Raw genomic sequence first — 18,113 nt, forward strand, 5'->3', positions numbered from 1 at the left:
GTGTGAGTTTCCGAGTCCTGCTTCCAGGGCATGTCCCTCATGGGGTGGATTCCTCCCCAGGGAATGTGTGTGCAGCCTCCTTGTTTGAGATCGTTTTCACCAAGGCCTTTGTACCTAGCACCATGTGTGGTGGTTCTTCCAGCAGCCAGCTGCTTCCCATTGGTGCTCCATGGAAGCCACCGGGCCCAGCTGCTCTCAGGTCCATGGTCGGCTGCTACCTCTGCCTGAGCCTCGGGCTCTGGGCTGAAGCAGCGTGCGAAGTGGAAAATCGTGGACCTGTTTCTCTGATCCAGCATAGAGACCTTTTAAGGTGAGTGAGGAAGACTTCTAGTTTCCGTTTGTGATTCCTCCCTGTCAGCCTGTGCCATGCCATTCTTCTTTGCATATTGCTCTTTGATTCTGCCGCTGTGCTGGGCATGCTGGGAGTTCTACCACTGCTGTGGATTGCTTAGCACTTTTCTGAATGTGAGCTCATGCTAGGGGAGAACAGGGGTGATTCTGCCTCTCCCAGGATGGTTGCTTTTCACTTCCTTTTTTGCCTGCAGTGGCACTGCTGAAGACCATTTTTTTGTTTCTAATGTTTTTTAAAGATTGATTTATTTGTGTGGGGAGCAACCCGGACTAGACTAAGTTACTGGAATTAAGACTTATTCTATGCATCTGCTCTCCCACAATATGGCGCTGAGAAGGGAGAAACAGCTTCTACACAGCTGCCTCCAGTTCAACCAAAATACTGTAGGAACTGCTCCTGATTGGAGGAGAGCAGCGTACTCGGCGTGTGGGCAGCAGAGTTGGGATTGGTGGAAGAGGACTATAAAGGAGGAGAGAGACAACATGCACCAGGAACATCTATCTGAAGGAACACCTGTGCAGCCCCCGAGAAAGCTGGCCGGCGGTGTGCTGCTCCCCCGTGGAAGTGGGGAATGTGGCAGGGGGAACTGCCCTTCCACGGAGGTGGAAGGGACGGCAGCCAACCCGGGAAGAACCAGCAGCAAACCCGGGAAGGGCCGAGCAGAGAAAAGAACAACGCAGGGTCCTGTGTCATTCCTCCAGGAAGAGGGGGAGCGACAATTTGAAAGGCAGAGTTAAGACAGACAGAGTTCTTCTATCCACTGGTTCATTCCAAATGGCCACAGTGGCTACTGGGACGGTCAAAGCCAGGAGCTTCATGGAGGTCTCACACATAGGGCAGGGCCCTAAATACTTGGGCCATCCTCTGCTGTTTCCCAGGCACAGTAGCCGGGAGCCGCATCAGAAGTGGAGCACTTGGACTCAAACCCTTGCCCGCCTGGTATGCAGCCGCCGCAAGCAGCGGCTTTACCTCCTATGCCACACGCACAGGCCCTGGGACTAAGTTTTGATATTGGGAAATGTGAATCTTCTAACAGTATCTTTTATTTTCAAAACTGCTTTGCTCCTACTGGGTTCCTTACCTCTCTGTATGAATTTTGGCATCCGTACATCAAGTTTGAAGAAAGGGCACTAGAGCTTGGAAGGAATTGTGTGATTTGTGTAGGGAATTCGGGGAGTATTGTTATATTAACAGCACTACAGCATGTTGATCAGAAGTAACAAGAGCAAAACCGTTAGTCTTCTTCCTGATCTAAGAAGAGCGATTCCTGTTTTCTTTTTTAAATTTCTGCACCCCAGAGTCTTTTAGATTTTCATAGAAAATGTACTGAATATTTTGAATTCTTTGAATATCATTCACCTAGTAATGTTATTATCAATTTGCTTTTTTAAAATAGGTATTTATTTGAAAGAGAGAGGGAGTGAGGGAGGGAGAGAGACAGAGAGAGAGAGAGAGGGAGAGGTCCTCCATCTGCTGGTCCACTCCATAAGTAGCTGCAACAGTCAAAGCCAGACCAATCCGAAGTCAGGAGCCAGGAGCCTCCCCAGGTCCCCCACAGGAATACAAGGACCCAAGCACCCGAGCCATCCTCCACTGCCCTCCAGGGCAAGGAGGGAGCTGGATTGGAAGCAGAATAGCCAAGACCGGAACCGGTGCCCACATGGGATGCTGGCACCACAGGCGGCAGCTTTACCCATCATGCCAGAATGCTGGCCCCTATTTGATTTTATGTTTTTAAGGTTATTTGTGTATTTGAATTCAGAGCTACAGATTGGATTGTGTGTGTTCGTGTGTGTGTGCGTGTGCGTGTGTGTGAGAGAGAGAGAAACTGTCTTCCTACATCCACTGGTATACTGGTTTCCTCCCCAAATAGTCACATGGCCAGGCCTGGGCCAAGCTGAAAGCTGAGGTCTGGAACTCCATCTGGGCCCAGAGTCTTGGGCCATTTTCTCCTGCTTTTCAGACAGATTCCCAAGGAGCTGAATCAGAAGTTGAGCAGCCAAGTCTCATACCAGTGTCCGTAAGGGATGCCAGCATGGCAGACAGTGGCTTCACCTGCTGTGCCATGATCCCAGCCCCGAGAACAATGAATTTAAAAGAGAAGTTTAGGATGGGCCCTGGCACAGCAGTTACATCTTGGGAAGCCTGCATCCATGTCAGAGTGCCCAGGGTCAATTCCCAGTTCTCCTCCTCTTCCACCTCCTTGGGAGTTTATACCCTGGGGGGCAGCAGATGGCTGGCTCTAGTACTGGAGTCGCTGCCACCAACCTGAGAGATCTAGATGGAGTTCCAGGTCCTGGCTTCGGCCTGGCACAGCCCTGGTTATTGCAGACACCGGAGAGTGAAGAAGTGGATGCAAGTCTGTGTGTGTGTGTGTGTGTGTGTGTGGTGAGCCTTTCAGATGAAAAGCAATAATGAAAGAGAGATAAGTTTATTTGGTATGAAAAATTTTGAATTCCATGCACAGGTGTTCATTTCTTTATTTTTTTTTAAGCTTTATTTCGTTATTTGGAAGGCAGAGTCTTTATCTGCTGGATCCCTCTCAAATGGCCACACAAGTCTTCCAGGTCCCATGTGGGTGCAGGGGCCCAAGCCCTTGGGCCATCTCTCACTGCTTTCCCAGGCCATTAGCAGGGAGCTGGATCAGAAGTGGAGCCCTGGGACTCAAACTGGTGCCCATAGGGGATGTAGGCGCCCCAGGTGGAGCCTGAACCTACTACCCCCACGCCAGCCCCTGCAGTGCCACTGCCTCCTCCTCGTGGGCACCACTGGCTTCCGGGAAGTGGCCCTGGGAACTTCCGGTTTCTCCCCTCTCAGGACAGGCGGCCCGGGTGGGTGGAGGCAGCCATTGTGTGTGCTGGGTCTCAGCGCAGGCCACAGCGCCCTCACCACACCGAGGCCACTGGCTTCCTGGGTGCTCCATGGGAACTGCAGGGGGCATCGTGGGTGGAGCAGGGCGCTGGGCGGCGGCTCCCACGGGTGAGCCTAGTGCTCTAGGCCCGAGGCGGCGTTGAAGCAAAGGCCTTCGCGGGCCTCTGTCCAGCAAGCACAACGGGGCTCCCTGTGGTGAGTGAGGGGGGCGTCCCGGGTTCCTGCTGGGGGCTTCCCTGCTGGCTTGGGCCAGGCCTCTGCACCTTGCCTGTTGCTCTGGGGTCCTGCAGGGAGCAGGGCATGGGCGGAGTCGCGGTGGTGCTGTGCGGACCCTGGAACTTTGCCCAGTGTGCGAGCAGCTGTGGAGAGCAGAGGTGGCTCTGCCTGCTCCCAGAACGGCCCGTGTTCCCCTTTGTGTCCTTGTTGATGGCCCAGCCACCCTGCTCTAGACCTCTGAGCCCCCTGACCCAGGAGTAGGAGCGAACATGCTTGTCTGTTTCCTGGGCTCCGAGGACGGTTTCTGGTTACTGCATTCGGTGTGATGCTGTGCTGTGTGCGTTTTTCATGACAGACCATTGTCCGGCCAAGGTTGGCCTTCATTCCTAATTAGATGATTTCTTTACTATCTCAAGGTAACTAAGTTTTGTGAAATAGGTTTTCTCTGTCTATAGGGGTGCTTTGTGGGCTTTTCCCATGTTGATTCTGTTCTATGATACATTGATTTTCATATGGAAGCCATCCTTGCATTCCTGGAGTAACTCCCAGTTGCACAGAGTATGCAAACCTTTTTTGTACTCCTGGATAGGGTTTGGTAATCTTTTGTTGAGGAATGGGATATATTCATAATGGATATTTGTGTGCCATTTTCTTTATGATCTGTTTGTGTTCGATTTTGGGCTAATGGTGGTCTGTTGGAATAAAATGGAATGTTTTTCCTCTTCATCTCTTTTTGGAAGGGTTTGCGAATCAAGGACTTTAATTATCCTTTAAATGGGAGTTTTCTCCTGTGGAACCATCTGGACCTGGACTTTTCTTCATGTATTTTTTTTTTAAATTTTTTTCCTGCTACAGCAATCTCTTTCCAAATTATAAGTATATTCAGACAAGCGAATGGAAGACCTCTCTCTGTCCCTACCTCTCTCTATAACTCTGTTTTTAAAATAAATGAAAAAAAGAAAGAGTAAGTATATTCAGAGTTTCTAGTTTTACTGGAGTTTTTTAGCGGTTTGTTTCCTTCTGAGAATCAATCCATTGTATCTACGTTGAACCAATTTTTTTTGAAGATTTATTTGAAAGAGTTACAGAGAGAGGTCGAGACAGAGGTCTTCCAACCACTGGTTCTCTCTCCAGATGGCCGTAATGGCCGGAGCTGTTCCAGTCAAGATCCAGGAGTTTCTTCCGGGTCTCCCACATGGGTGCAGGGGCCCAAGGACCTGGGCCATCTTCTACTGATATCCCAGGCTATAGCGGAGAGCTGTAATGGAAGAGGAGCAGCTGGGACTAGCACCAGCACCCTCTAATTTTTTATTTCACCTTCATTCATGAATTAGAGCTTTGCAAGGTTTAGTATTCTGGGTTGACAACTTTTCTCTTATGGCTTGGAATAGATCTCACCACTTTCTCCTAGCCCATACTGGGTTTCTGATGAGAATTCAGATGTGATTATAATTGGAGATCCTCTTAATATAGTCTGATGTTTCTCTTGTGTACACTTTAGAATCTTTGCTTTATGTTTGACGGTGAAGAATTTGACTGTAGTGTTTCATGGTGAAGATCTTTTCTGGTCATGTTTATTAGGAGTTCTATGTGCTTGTGTTTGAGGGGAGAGACATATTCAGTTTTCTCAGATGCATTTGCTATGTCTCTAAAGGCTTATGTGTGTGTCCTTATTCTGTTTATTACATTGATTGCCCTGTCGTGTTTACCATCCTTGCATTCCTGGAATTATGCTCAGTTAATCAGAGTGTGTAAACCTTTTATTACGCTGGATTCCGTTTGCTGATAATTTTTGTATATTTGCAGGTGATGCTTGTTTGTAGTTTTCTGTATGATGTAGTCTTATTTTCACATCAGGCTCGTACTGGTGCCCTGACATCAGATGGCAGGTGCTTCTTCTTATCTACTTTTGGAAGGGTTTCTGAATTCTGGTTTTAATCATCCTTTACATCTGTTGGTGGGTGCTCACGGCTGCTGCTCTCCCAGCCCTGACTCAGCCCCCTGGAGGGCACAGGTGAATCTCAGAAATTAGCTTCAGGGTGCTGTGCAGATCTCTGCCTGGGGTGGGGGCTGTGGAGCCTCCAACACTCGTCAGAAACACAGAGAAGCCCTGCTGAAGCTGGGCTCTGGGGGTCACAAAACTGGAGCAGACATGTTCCAATCTAACACTTTAATACATAGGAACAATTGAATACACGTCAGCATCAAGAATAAAGGCCTAAAGGTTCTCCTTGAGGGTGGGGGTGGGAACAGTCCAGTAGCTATAGGCACTATGCTATCACCTTCCAGCGATGGAGGTGCCCACAGCAGTCCTGACACCCCTCTGTCCTGGCCCCAGGAAGAGGCGGGGGAGGGCCACTGGGTGGGTGGGGGCTCAATCCAGCGTAGAGGACTCTGTGTAAAGAACGGCAGGCTGCTGTCCAGCCTGGGCAGGACACATGGTGGGCTCAGCCTCTTCCAGGAGGCACCCATCATCCAGGTGCCCCATGGAGTAGGAGGTAAGGAGGCCTCGGGCCAGGGAGGGCACAAGGCCTGGTCTCGCAGCACAGGGCTGGCTCTGGCCGGCTCCAACCCGTGACTGTCCCCAGAGTGCGAGGGGCTGCCATGCAGGTAGGGAGTCTTCAGCTGTGGCCCCCAGGCTGGGACGGCCTGCATGGGCCCTGGTTCTGGGGGCTCCGAAGCCTGTGGAGGAGCCCACATCCACAGGCCCTCCCGGCTGCCAGCATCAGAAGAGTCGTCTTCCCTCTGTCCTGCCAGCTCAGGTTAGGGAAACTGGCACACTGGCACAGCCCTCCCCTCCCCCACAAGCTCTCTGGAGTCTCGGAAGGGTGGTAACACGTGGAGACTCTGCGCCCTCACAGCAGAACCTAAGGCCAAGGGGCTCTGGGCTGCCTTCTTCACAATTCTCCTCCTCCTCCATGTCTTTCCTCAGAGCCATGTGGAGGCCAAACCTTGGTAGAGCCTGCTTCATCTCTGGGTAGGATACGAGACCCCTGGTCTGCTCCCAGTGCCTGCATGTCCTCAGTGCTGATCTTGGCCTTTGGAGCTATGGGGGCAGGGATGTGCTACTGGGAGACGCTTTGCAGGATACGTCCTGCTTGGACCTGTCCCCTCCTTGCCTGCTTGGACCAGGCTCCTCAGAGCAGGGCCTGTCTTGTCTGCACAGCAGGGTCCCTCCTTTGTCTGCTGGGGCTGGGGGAGCTCAGCTCTGCTCAGGGCCACATGAAACTAGGACAGGATAGCCAGACACTGGGACAGGAGCTTCTGTGGGCAGAGATCCCCAGGGGCTCTTACCCCTTCCAGAAGGCACTGAGTAAACCAGTGGGCCGTGAAGTCCCCGAGACACACATCCTCCTCCTAAGAAGAGGCAGGGGGAGGTCAGGGCCCACGGAGCAGGCCTGACTCCCTCTAGTCTGAGCCCCCGGGTGCAGAAGCCCAGCACCAGGTTCACCCCCTCCCCCACAGACATGCAGGTTCCTGAAGGGACACAGTTCCTATCTCCCACTCTTCCCTGGGGACAGCATCTCCCTTCAATCTACGCAAACTCTGGAAGACCAAGTGCTAGAAAACAAACCAACACCCAAACTGATGCAGACCCCAGTAACCAAGGAAGCCTTGGTGAGGACATGGCCTCCCCTGGCCCAGGAAGGAGACAGGACCCCTTTCTGTCCTCCCCTCCAGGAGCACAGAGCCCCCGGGAGGAGACAAGATGTTTTACTTACCAGGTGTTTCTGCAGGGAGGGGAGTGGGCGATGCATGATATGTTCAAGATGTTGCTGCAGTCTTTCCAGTTTTGGGGAGTGCGGTTTGTAGAAACCTGAGGAGTATCAGCCATGCACCCCACACACAAACACACACACATAGGAAGCTGGAGAACCAAAGACTGGGGTGGGGTGTTTCTGAGCACTGAGGGTCAGGGGATGCACTAACAGAAGCAGGTGGAAATGAACTTGGCCATGGCAGAGCACCTGCAGAGGGCGGTGGGTGCAGGTGGGTGACTGTGTGCAGCCTAAGCAGGCTTCCCCCTGGAGACTGCTGGGGTGAGTGTAGGCAGACTGGGTGCCTCCTGACCATTCAGACACAGAGCAAGGATGGATGACCCCACAGGGGATGCTGCCTTCTGCATGTTCCCTGGGTGTGGCTCTGTGCTTGAGAGGAAGCAAAGAGTTTGTGAGGCAGAAGGGACACTGGGGACCTGTGTCACGTGGGTTAGCACAGGACCCCTTGTTCTGAAGGTTCCAACACCCAGGATGGCCGTGGCTAGGCTCCAAGGCCTTTGAATGTTAGAGAAGTGGTCTGGTTCAGTCTAGGATTCCTCAGTCAGTCCTGGCTTCTAGGAAGTGCCCCCACAGGGACAGTGTCCTGCACACTCAGGAGCCAGTGAGGGCCGTGCATGGTCTTGCATGCACTGGGCCCCACACGCCACCCACCTACTGTGCATCCCGTGTTTGTGGTTCTCCATGAACTGGATCAGCACCTAGAAAAAATTCCTCACTCATCTATGTCAGCAAGAGCACCGCCACATGGCTCAGGTCCTGGCCATAGCTCACCTCCTGCCAGATCCCAGAATGCCTCTAGCTGACCTCCCCTGGCAAAATGAACTCTCCTGGGATGGCCCACTTCTCAAGGAGATCAGGGTCGCCCACTGAAGGGCCCAGGAAGATTGAGGAAGCAGCCCCTCCGGCCTCCCCCTCAGCCTGAATCCTGCCACTTGGTGTCGGCATCCTAAGAATTGGAGCCCACGTCTCAGTGTTCCTGGAGAATCCTACAGGGCCTGAGCTCATGCAGCACAGGGGGGAGACCAGAAGCAAGGACACCTTGTACCCCCAAGATGTCAGGATGGGCCAGGCTGCTGTAAGAATCCAGGCTCCACACCCATGGTAGCTGCTGGATACGTGAGTGCCACAGGTGACCTGTTGGCCCTTTCTCACATGAGGGAGAAGTAAGCCAGGAAGTGCACCAGGCCAGGGCCGGAACAGGGAAGTGTGCCTCTGTCATGGGTGCAGGCTGGGCTTCCTGAGTGCCAGGCCCCAGGGCTCCAGGCAGAGTTGGTCAGTGGCAGGTCAGGGGGATGGGGATGCCCAGGCCTTGGAGGATCACCCATGGAGTCCTGCACCTGCTCCCCTCATTGGAAAGGTCTGAGTGGGTGGTTGTGGCAGTGGCACGGTGTGGAGTGGGATTCAGGCCCTTGGCACCTGCCGCATGTCTGACAGGTGCAAAGGCATCAGCGGGGCCCAGACTTGACTTTCATAACCACTGCAAAGTCACACAGCTCATGTCCACTCCCACCTGACTGGTGGGGCACTAGTCCTGGGAGGGGCATCCCACCCCTGCCAAGCTCCTAGGGTCGGGAGATCATCAGAAGGCTGCCCTTCTGTTCACCGAATTGAGTTCTATCGAAGAAGGGCGTGACCCTGGCCTCTGCCTCTCTGTCTCTGAGTTGTGGAATAGAGAGACTGCTCAGACCAGAAAGGGATCTCTGTGAGCAGGACACCCTGCAGGGACTGCCAGGATAGCACCTGTGATAAGATCCCAGAAGACTCAAGTGATTATGAACAGAATAGGCCATGAGCACTTGGAATAAGGCGCGTTGGCTGGAAGAGAGAGGACAGAGGCTGTGCGTCCTGTGCTGCCGAGGCTCAGTGTGGCTCTGCCTAACAGAGCCTCACAGCCACACACAGGGCCTGTGACACTCTGCTCATGAGCAGTGATGTCATCAGGGCACCTGCGTGTGGTCCACCGTGTGGGTGAGCGCTGCCTGCAATGACATGCACACATCTCAGGGATGCAGTTGTGTGCAGTTTCACTTCCCGAGCTGTGTGTTCAGATTGCACAGGAGGGCGTCCACTGAGGGAGGTACCATCCCGTGGGTCTCACTCCATGGAGAGTCAGCCTCCCATGCACCACTGCAGCCTCGTAGGGAGCAATCCCGTCACCTATGAGCTGCCCACGGGCCCTCAGTGACAAAACTTCCCAAACTCCCCCTCCTTAGGCCAAACTGTCCTCTTCTCTGTCCCAGGGCACGGCCTCTTGCAGATGTCGTATGAGTGGATCACAGCACGTGTAGTCTTAGAGGGACGCTTCCTCTCAGCAGAATGCACCCGAGATGCATCCGGGTCAGCCCAGGCCCGAGCCTTGTCCTGCCTCTCGCTGAATCCCATTTTAGGATTCAGCAGTAACACAGGTAACACGCCTGCACCCAGCATCCTCCGTGATTTCAGATCCCCAGTTCTCACAGCTGTGCATGGTGCCCCACTGTGGTTCAGGTACTAAGCGTGTGTTCACGCGTTGAGGAGGTGAATTGTGTGTGCTTTCATGAAGGGGTCCTATGAGCCCGTGTCCCCGGGGCGCCGGGAGGCTGTGCACTGCTTCCTCGTTAGTGAGTTGAAGGGCTCTCTGAATGGTCTGGAAATAATACCTTCATTAGATAGATTGCTAATGTTGTCTCCTCTTGTGTGTGTTCATTTCATCCTCTCCCACAGTGTCTTTTGGAAAGTTTATATGATATAAAAAAGGCCCATGGCCCCATTTTTTTTTCCCAAAAGGGATTTTTGCTCTAGGTTTGTATGTGAGTCTCTCCTAGGAACCCCAGTTGTCCCAGGGACCCTTGCTCACCCCACCCCTGAGGCCCTGAGGCCCCGAGGCCTCACTTGATTCCATATCGTTCTCTGAGCATCAGGTGACTTCTTAAAGTCCCCGTAACAGTGGAGTGGATCTGCTGGAATTGGTTTGGGTACAGCCTGTCCTGTTCTTTCATCTCCTGCAGGGCGGGGGCAAGGGGGAGGGGCCTGCCTCAGGAGCAGCAAAGCCCCATTGCCACAAATTTCTCCAATCCACAGCAGCTCTTCTGGCTGACGTCCCCCCCAGTGCCCAGGATCCCTGCAGAAGGGGCCACTGAGACCCCGAATTGTCTGCATGAGACAGGGGCTCTGAAGGTCCCTGTGCACTCCCCCTGCCTGCCCCCAGCACTTCTCAGCAGAGAATCAGTCTGCACCCCAGCCAGGCTTCAGATCCTCCTCCCTGCATCTCAGGCCCTGCTACACCCAGACCAGTGGTGAATGCTGCCCCCTCCTGGAGGGGCCCATCAATAGCAAGACATTGGAAAGCGCCCTTGGGTTTGAGTTGCCCCTGGGCAATGACTGTCCTCAGGCCCAGCTCCCAGGGCCAGCCCCAATCTCAAGACTTCGGGGAGCACAGGGTTGGCCACACAGCTGGGCCCTGCTCCCTGATGGCAGCCGGCGTCATGAGAGCCATCTGCATTGCCAGAAGCAGCTGAGAGCTGAGTGTGACCGTTAGACAAGCCACTCCAGGCAAGGGCAAGGCCAGGGGGAGCAAGTCAGGTGAAAGCAGCAGCAGATGTGGGAGGGCCTGTGAGCACGGAGCCTGTAGAGAGTCACTTCAACACACCATTGTGATCTCAAATTGGGAGACACCACCCATCATGGACCAGCAATTCCTGTGTGCTGTTCTTGTGGCAAGCTGCCCAGCTGAGCTCAGCAGAGAGAAGGGCCAGTCCCCAGGCAGGGAGCCTAGATGGCCCAGCTGGGTCTGGGGAGACGTGGAGAAGGCCCTGAGGAGGACCCGGGGAGAGGAAGGCAGGATAGGGAGGAGGTTCCTGAGGGCCCAGTGACCAGACCACGGAGGCTCAGGCTCCTGACCAGGCCCGAGCAGGCCGGGCCCCCTTGGGCTGAGTGTAGAGCTGTACCTTTATTTGCCCGGATTCTCAGCCTTCTTGTTGTGGGTGACCAGCATCAGGGCCCACACCTTCCCATACCTGGGCAGGGATTCCTTTACAGCCTCTTCGATGAAACTGCAGGAAAGAGGAGCCTCCAGTGAGTGGTGCACGTGGCCACTTGGGGAGGGAGAAGCCAGGGGCTCCGTGTGTATTGGCAGAGGGAGGATCTGCCCAGAAGGGGTCTTATGACCCACAGTGACTGGGGACCAAGGGTCAGGGGCACTGGCTGCACCATGCACTGACTGCCCCCTACAGGGCTCCTGGAACCACACCTGCCCTGCATCCGGGATTGTCTTCAGCAGTGACTTCAGATTTTCTACCAGGACAGTGTCCTGTGTGTATGGGGAAGGGGTGCACATGACCTGTGTCCCTGGGGGCTGGACAGTTGCCCCTGGGCATCTGAGAGGCAGGCGGTGCCTGGCATGGGAATGGGCACTGCTCAAACCCCAACTCAGCTCTCAGTGTTCCCGAGGGGCCCTCAGCTCCACGGTACCTTCTCGCTGCCGCGGTATTTGCTATGATTCTTTATCATTTTCACCCATTTCTGGATCCTGTGCACCTGTTTGTGCTGGAAAACAAGACAGGATGGTGTGAGCCCAGCTTCAGGCTCTGAGAGTGGCCCTCAGATGGAGCTCCGGAGCTCTGTGTGCACTCAAAGGAAGGAACCAGAAAAGACATAGACCGTGAGCCCCAGGTCTTCTGTCTGGGGAGCGTCGGTGGCCTGGCCTCTGACCCAAGCTGCCCCTGCCTCAAGGCAGAGCCCCTGAGCTCCAGCCAGGTCACTCCCAACCATGCCAATGAGTCATGGCGGCCGACAGGCAGATGCCCCTGAGCTGCGGCTCAGTTCTAGGATAGGTGAGTGTGTTCAGCAGGTGTCGTGTAAGTACTGCATCACAGGACCTTATGGCGTTCCCACTAACCACTGCTGAGCCCCACGTGCCCCCTCCACCCAGCTCTGCTTCCCAGATGACTGGCCCATGGCCAAGGGCTTGTCTTTACCCTTGCCCCCGGGGTGCTGTCTTGGGGTATCTTCTGCTCACTGGAAAGCAAGGGAAGCGGAGAGGTGTGGACAGGTCCCTGATCAGACACTTCTGCCTCCCTAGTGGGCCAGGGAGGAACCAGTTTCATTATCTGTGGGTGATTGTATGCCTAGCTTTTGGATTGTCTGCCTAGCTTGTGGAGGAGGTTAGCCAGACTGCTGGCAGGTGGCAGGAGCCACAGGCACATTTCCCCGCCCCTGCTGCCTGGTATAGGGCCCTGTCATTGCCCATCAGGGAAACTGCTCCCGGGTGTGGCCCTGGCCCATGAAGAAGGCTCTAGCCTATGTGACCTTCACACTGATTGGAGGAGCCTAGCAGAGCCAACATCGGCTCTAGCCTATCAATTAGTGTTGCCCTGAACTAGCTATGCCCTTTCTGCTTGCACTTTAAGAGGTGTGCTTGATCATTAATAAAACGGGCATGGTCGCCAATCTTGTCTCTGGTGCTTGTGGAAGAACGCTGTTGCCCCACCATCCCACAGTGTGTGGCCTCACAGGACAAGCCCGCAGCTGGTGCCCAAACAGGGACCTCAACGTATACGGTGAGCGAGGGTGGGGCCCTCCCTGCTAGATGAGGAGGCATCGTCTGTGGTCAGGCCCCCAGTCCCTCTCTGCTAGTTGAAGATGGTACACTCGTCCCATTCTAGGGCCCCTCACCGTGTACCAGCCCCAGGCCCCCTCTGCTAGGAGAGAGGAAATACCGTCCCATTCTAGGGAGGTCTGCCCACATGTTCTAACGTTGCTTATCTGTCCATCTTTCACCCTGTCCATTATCTGCGCTCCATGCTGGGATCGTGACTGGGGGCGGGAGCTCTGATGGGGAAGTGCGGCTGCCCTGGGTGCCTGGTCCTAGCTGGGAGACACAGGGTGTGGGGCCAGGGGTGGAGAGCACGTGCTGCTACAGCACTGCGGGCTGGGCCTTCTGGCGCTCCAGGGAAGCCCAAGTTGGGCGCCCTGGCATATATGCACCGGGGGGAGTGGTGGAGAGTGAGGAAGCAGAGGTGGGATCCCAAACCCTGGACCCTCCTCTCCCCAGGTTCGACCCGCTCGGGTGCATGCAGCGACCAAGCAAGTCCCAGAACGCCTGTTAGAACTCATAGGGTCTCCCCCCATCCAGGCGCATTTCCCGAGGGAGGAGGAAGCCCTGCCTGGGCAGTGACTAAGCCACAGGTACTCCATGGCTTGTAGAATTTGTATTCAAAACAGAAACAGGAGAACTCAGATGCTTACAAAGGTTCTGAGAATTTCAGCTCTGTTCCTGGGCTTTTGATTTTCAAATCGAGCTTGCTTTCAGTTATTCCAGGTTGGAGAACTGATTTGGTTGCCTGGAAACATGTTAGCATCAGGGAGGCGGAGCATCAAACATGGCAGATGCTCCACCCCAGCATGAAGAAGATGGGCAACAGACTCTGCCCCACGTTGGTGGCCCTCAGGGTCTGGCATATAATGAACACCTGATTGTTAGAGTGATCTATATAGAAATCCGTAGTATCTGTATTACAGAACAAACATCGCTTGGTCCAGTGTTAAAGGAATTCTAACTAATGCAATGCATCCAAGTCAAATGCTTAAGGATAATTAAGCTCGCAGAGAGCTGTGTCTGTTTATGTCTTCTCAGGTCCTACAAAGGAACTGTAAAGCTGTGGATTCCTGCGTGGATTCCTGCGGACCTCCTTCTAAGGGTACAGTTTTAAACCTAGCAGTGGGGTCCCAAATCCCCTTGGGCTAGACGGCAAAAGTGACAAAGTGATCCTGTCAGTAGGATTAAGTATTTACTGCTATTAATGAATAGGATTAAAGAGGAGTAAATGCTCCAACGTGGGAAGGAGTCTGTCCCACAGACTCCTAGAGTGGCAGTTGCTGGAAGTAGCGCTCAGTGACCCCCTAGTCAGTCCTCGAGGCATCCTGGTCTGGCTGAAAAGGCCAGGAGAGCAGTTCAGGCATGGAAACCCGGGACACTCGCGCAGAAAGCATTCCTACATGCGGGACCTCCCTGGGCGAGACCCCAGTGGAAAGAAGTGGTCATCAAAGAAGGCTGTACTTTTCTCTGAAGGGAGGAGAGAACTTCCACTCTGCTTGTGGCCTTGTCTGAATGTTGACAGAGTTTGAGGACTCAAAAGGCTTCCATAGCCTAGGAAGCTCATGTAGGAGCCTGGGTGCTCACTGATTCCTGCATTAGAGTGTTAATTGTTATATCAACAGCAGGGGTCACTGTGTGCTAACTTCCCCTGCAGGACCTCTGTCCTCAGAGAGCTACAGCATTAGCATTAATGGTAAAACTCGTTCCCAAAGATTTCCCTTGTGTAGTGTGTTACACTCTCAGGTGTCATGGGTTCTATTTATGTCTAAGTGCTAAATGCCATTGCCTGTATTCTTAGGCAATTCCTTAAAGTTTATTAAGTGTCTCCAATGTGAACTCTTCGACCCATGTCTCTCTCTCATAGTCCTGTCTTGTATGTATAACATAGGGTGGAATACAGAGTACTGAGTGGTTAAAGGCCTCAGGGATACGGAGAAGACGGCCGTTTCAATGCATCTTGCTGTGTTGCTAAACTTTGCGTATGGGACAGTTTCTTCTGTATCCCACTCAACTCAAAGTCTGGGCTAGTGAGGATCCAGAACTTCAAACAAAGCTCAGGGATCTAAACTGGAGGTAGATTCCCCAGCATGTGATCTGACTGCAAAAAGCTGTGCTCTCTCAGTCTAAGAGGGGAAGCTATGTTACATATGTTTGACCTTCGCAGACTCACAAAACAGCTGAGAATATTTCTGGGAATGGCAAGATTCTGTAGAGTACGGATCCCGTGATGTGGACTCCACGCTTCTGTAGATGGCTTTAAAAGGCCCTGAGGCAGACACACTGTGCTGGACGGGGAGCTGCAAAAGGAGTTCCAAGGAACGAAGGCACTGCTAACAAAATTCCAACATCAGGAATTCTTGAGGAGGGCATTCCTGGAAAGATCCTCTTCAGGTCAGTTATAGCTTACATGGAAGGGACTTCACCAGGCGCTACTGAGCACGCCCACCCCAGTGAGGTTAGGATGAAACTTCTACCTCTTAAGTCTTCTCAGGAGAATTCCAAGACACAGCTGATTATTCCTGTAAGCCAAGTAGAGGCCTTCAGCAAAGAGAGTAAAGCTTTGACAGTCCTCACATCAAGAGTGCTGCTGTCCCTTCAGACACCTGTGCCTGCCTCTCTCAAGTCTCTCTGGGAGCTGCTACTGACATGCAAGTCCTCATGTGTTTTTCTATTGTAATCCTCTACGCTCAAGTGAAATGGGTTTATAATCTGTCACCACCCACTATGTGGGAGTCTGTGCGGTACATTCTTTCCACCTTATGGGGCACTGGACTTTTGTTCACTTCTTGGTCCTGTTCCACTTCTGTGATGCTACTTAACAAGCTTATCTGTTTCAGAACTTAACTTCTGGGAGTAGCTGACCATGCAGGGGACACAGACATTGGCAGGGACCGAGACCGCTCCAGCTCACAAAGCAAACTTGTTCGATGAGCTAGGCAGAGACTCCCAGCCCCAGCAAGGCAGGGCCTGCACTACGCCCCTCATAAGCAGGAAGCAGCTATAGAAGATGTGATGATTCTACAGCCTTCAGCATCCCTTAGGATTAAGGGACTGGAGTCTCTGAAGGGGCTGTGATGTAGGCGGGCATATAGGATTAGGTTTGTGAGCTGGAAGACCACGCCCTCATGCCCCTACCTGACCACATCTGTACGCCCACCTGCCAGTCAGACTAAGCTCTCCTCTTTGGGAATGGATTAAAGGCCTGGGGCCTGATGGGCCTGGCTGAGTGAAAGGCTACACTACTGGCAGAGATTTTGTCCATACAGACAGGGTGATGTGGGTGATTCTGCCCCTAGCTGGGGGATTGCCTGCCCAGCCCATGCAGGAGATGAGCCTGACTGCTGGCAGGCAGCAGAAGCCACAGGCACATTTCCCCCACCCTGGCCCTGTAATTGCCTGTCAGGGAAATACTTCCGGGTGTGGCCCAGGCCCATCAGGAAGGCTCCAGTCTATGTGACCTTCAAGCTGATGGAGGAGCCTAGCAGGGCCAATATTGGCTCTATCCTATAGACTTAGTGTTGCCCTGAATTAGCTACGCCCCTTCTGTCTGCCCTTTAAGAGGTGTGCCTGATCATTAATAAAATGGGTATGTTCACTGAAACTTGTCTCCAGTGCTTCTTGTCAAAGAACGCTGTCGCCCCATAACCCACAAAGCCCAGGCCTCACAGGATGATCCCACAACCATCTCAGCCCAGGGCACTGAGATGGGAAGGGAAGGGCTGGTGTCCGTGAGAACAGGGAGCCCAGGCCAGGAAGGGGCCCTTGGTGCCAGTGGGGGCACTAGGCCTTCAGGGGTCCACCATCTGGGTGTGTGGCAGCACCCCCACATCAGTTGGGGGGTTGCTGTCCTGAGCAGGGCCAGGCTGCCCAGGGCTGAGGGAGCTGTGTCCCGACACCAGCTCTCCCCAAGAAGTCACCCTGGAACTGAACGAGTCCGGTGGCCTGCCTGAGAGATGCTCAGTGCTGAGTGCACCTGGGGCTGAGGCACCTGGGACCATCACAACCCCCACGTCCCCCTGCCTACCCTCTTCCCTGTGCACTGGCTGCCTTAGGTGCCACGAGGCCTCTCTCCCTGACATCTGTGGGTACAGCCTCCACGTGTGACTCCTGCCCATAGGCCCCACTCCTCCCAGCACAGACCCTGGAGCAGGGCCCTCAGCTGCATAACCCCCCCCACCGGGGTCAGTACTTTGCATGCCCGCAGGCAGGTCCAGAGCCCTAGATGCCACACCCCTGGCCTTCCCTCAGGCTAGGTCTTAGTAAGCGTCAGGCCTGGCCCCAGAGACCCAGGCACCTGCTGGAAACTGCTCCCCTGCTCGGCTGGTGCCTAGATCCTATGGACACAGCTCAAGTGCTGTTCATGCAAACGTGAACCCGCACAGTGGAGCCCTCAGGAACTGCTGCCCAGAGGTCTGTCCCCCGATCAGAACAGGGACAGCCCCACATCCAGGCGGGTGGGCACCTGGTGGCCGGGTCCCAGGAGTATGACTCGTTGAGAACACAGGGACTAGGGACAGTTGGGCAGGGATAGCCCCTGGCTGCCTCCCCTGCCCTCGGCAAGGAAGCTCCTCCCTGAGCCTGGCATTCATGTATCCAAGGAGCACCACAGCCCAAGCCAAGGACTCTCCATGTACTACTTCCCCCTCCACAATTCTGGGGCTCCCCATAGACAGCTCTCACTTCATGTGCTGATGCCCAGGATGGCCTCAGTTCCAGGGCAGGGGTGCGGCCTGAAGTCTCTGCACACTGGGCAGAGCCGGCACATGGTAAGGTTGGAATCAATAAGCAGCCGGGAACTCTGCCACTCCCAACAGGCTGGGGACACTGAGGTCAACACACAGGCGTCCCCACACCATGAGCTCCACAGGTATCAAGGGCATGGGATGAGATAGCAGGGTCAGAAGGGTGGCTGGACTCTCAGCAGGGACCTCCGACACCCAGGACTCCTGACTGGGTGTCAGGACAGTGGGTGTGCACTGCTCACCCATTTTGGAGAGCAGGGGCCCCTATGTTCTATCAGAAGACATGGCCACCTGGATACCACATGGATGCCCTGAGCCTGGCCAACCACTGAGGGACTTGGGACAGTGGCATCCAGTCAGAGCTGGGCTCCTCTGTCCCTATCTACCTTTCCCTCCTTGGACACCTGCTCCTCATATTGACAGCCCTTCCTATCTGCTAGAGGTGTCCTGGAGGCCCTGGGATGCACAGGGCCATCACAGCCTCATGCCAGGGCCTGGGGACTCTGTCCCCCCTGGTGCCCATGCTGCTGGCCCTGGGCCAGGACATCTGGGACCCTCTCCTGAGGTCTCTGCTGGCA

General features: G+C 54.2%; 1 long non-coding RNA gene across 35 annotated transcripts in view; it reads left to right on the top strand.

The window, feature by feature from the left end:
- Nucleotides 1-16,394, top strand: part of LOC149122170 (uncharacterized) — a 33,025-nt gene extending 16,631 nt beyond the window's left edge. For 9 of the 35 annotated variants that reach the window (XR_016221250.1, XR_016221233.1, XR_016221228.1 and 6 more), the window contains one exon: nucleotides 146-16,394. This is a non-coding gene — a long non-coding RNA (uncharacterized LOC149122170). Of the gene's footprint in view, nucleotides 1-142 lie in introns of all 35 variants that reach the window. The other 26 variants (XR_016221230.1, XR_016221242.1, XR_016221247.1 and 23 more) reach the window with 22 other exon arrangements.
- The last annotated feature ends 1,719 nt before the right edge of the window (nucleotides 16,395-18,113 follow it).

The sequence above is a fragment of the Oryctolagus cuniculus genome, chromosome 15 (assembly GCF_051225735.1).
Source record: "Oryctolagus cuniculus isolate XC-2025 breed Fujian yellow rabbit chromosome 15, ASM5122573v1, whole genome shotgun sequence".
NCBI lineage: Eukaryota > Metazoa > Chordata > Mammalia > Lagomorpha > Leporidae > Oryctolagus > Oryctolagus cuniculus.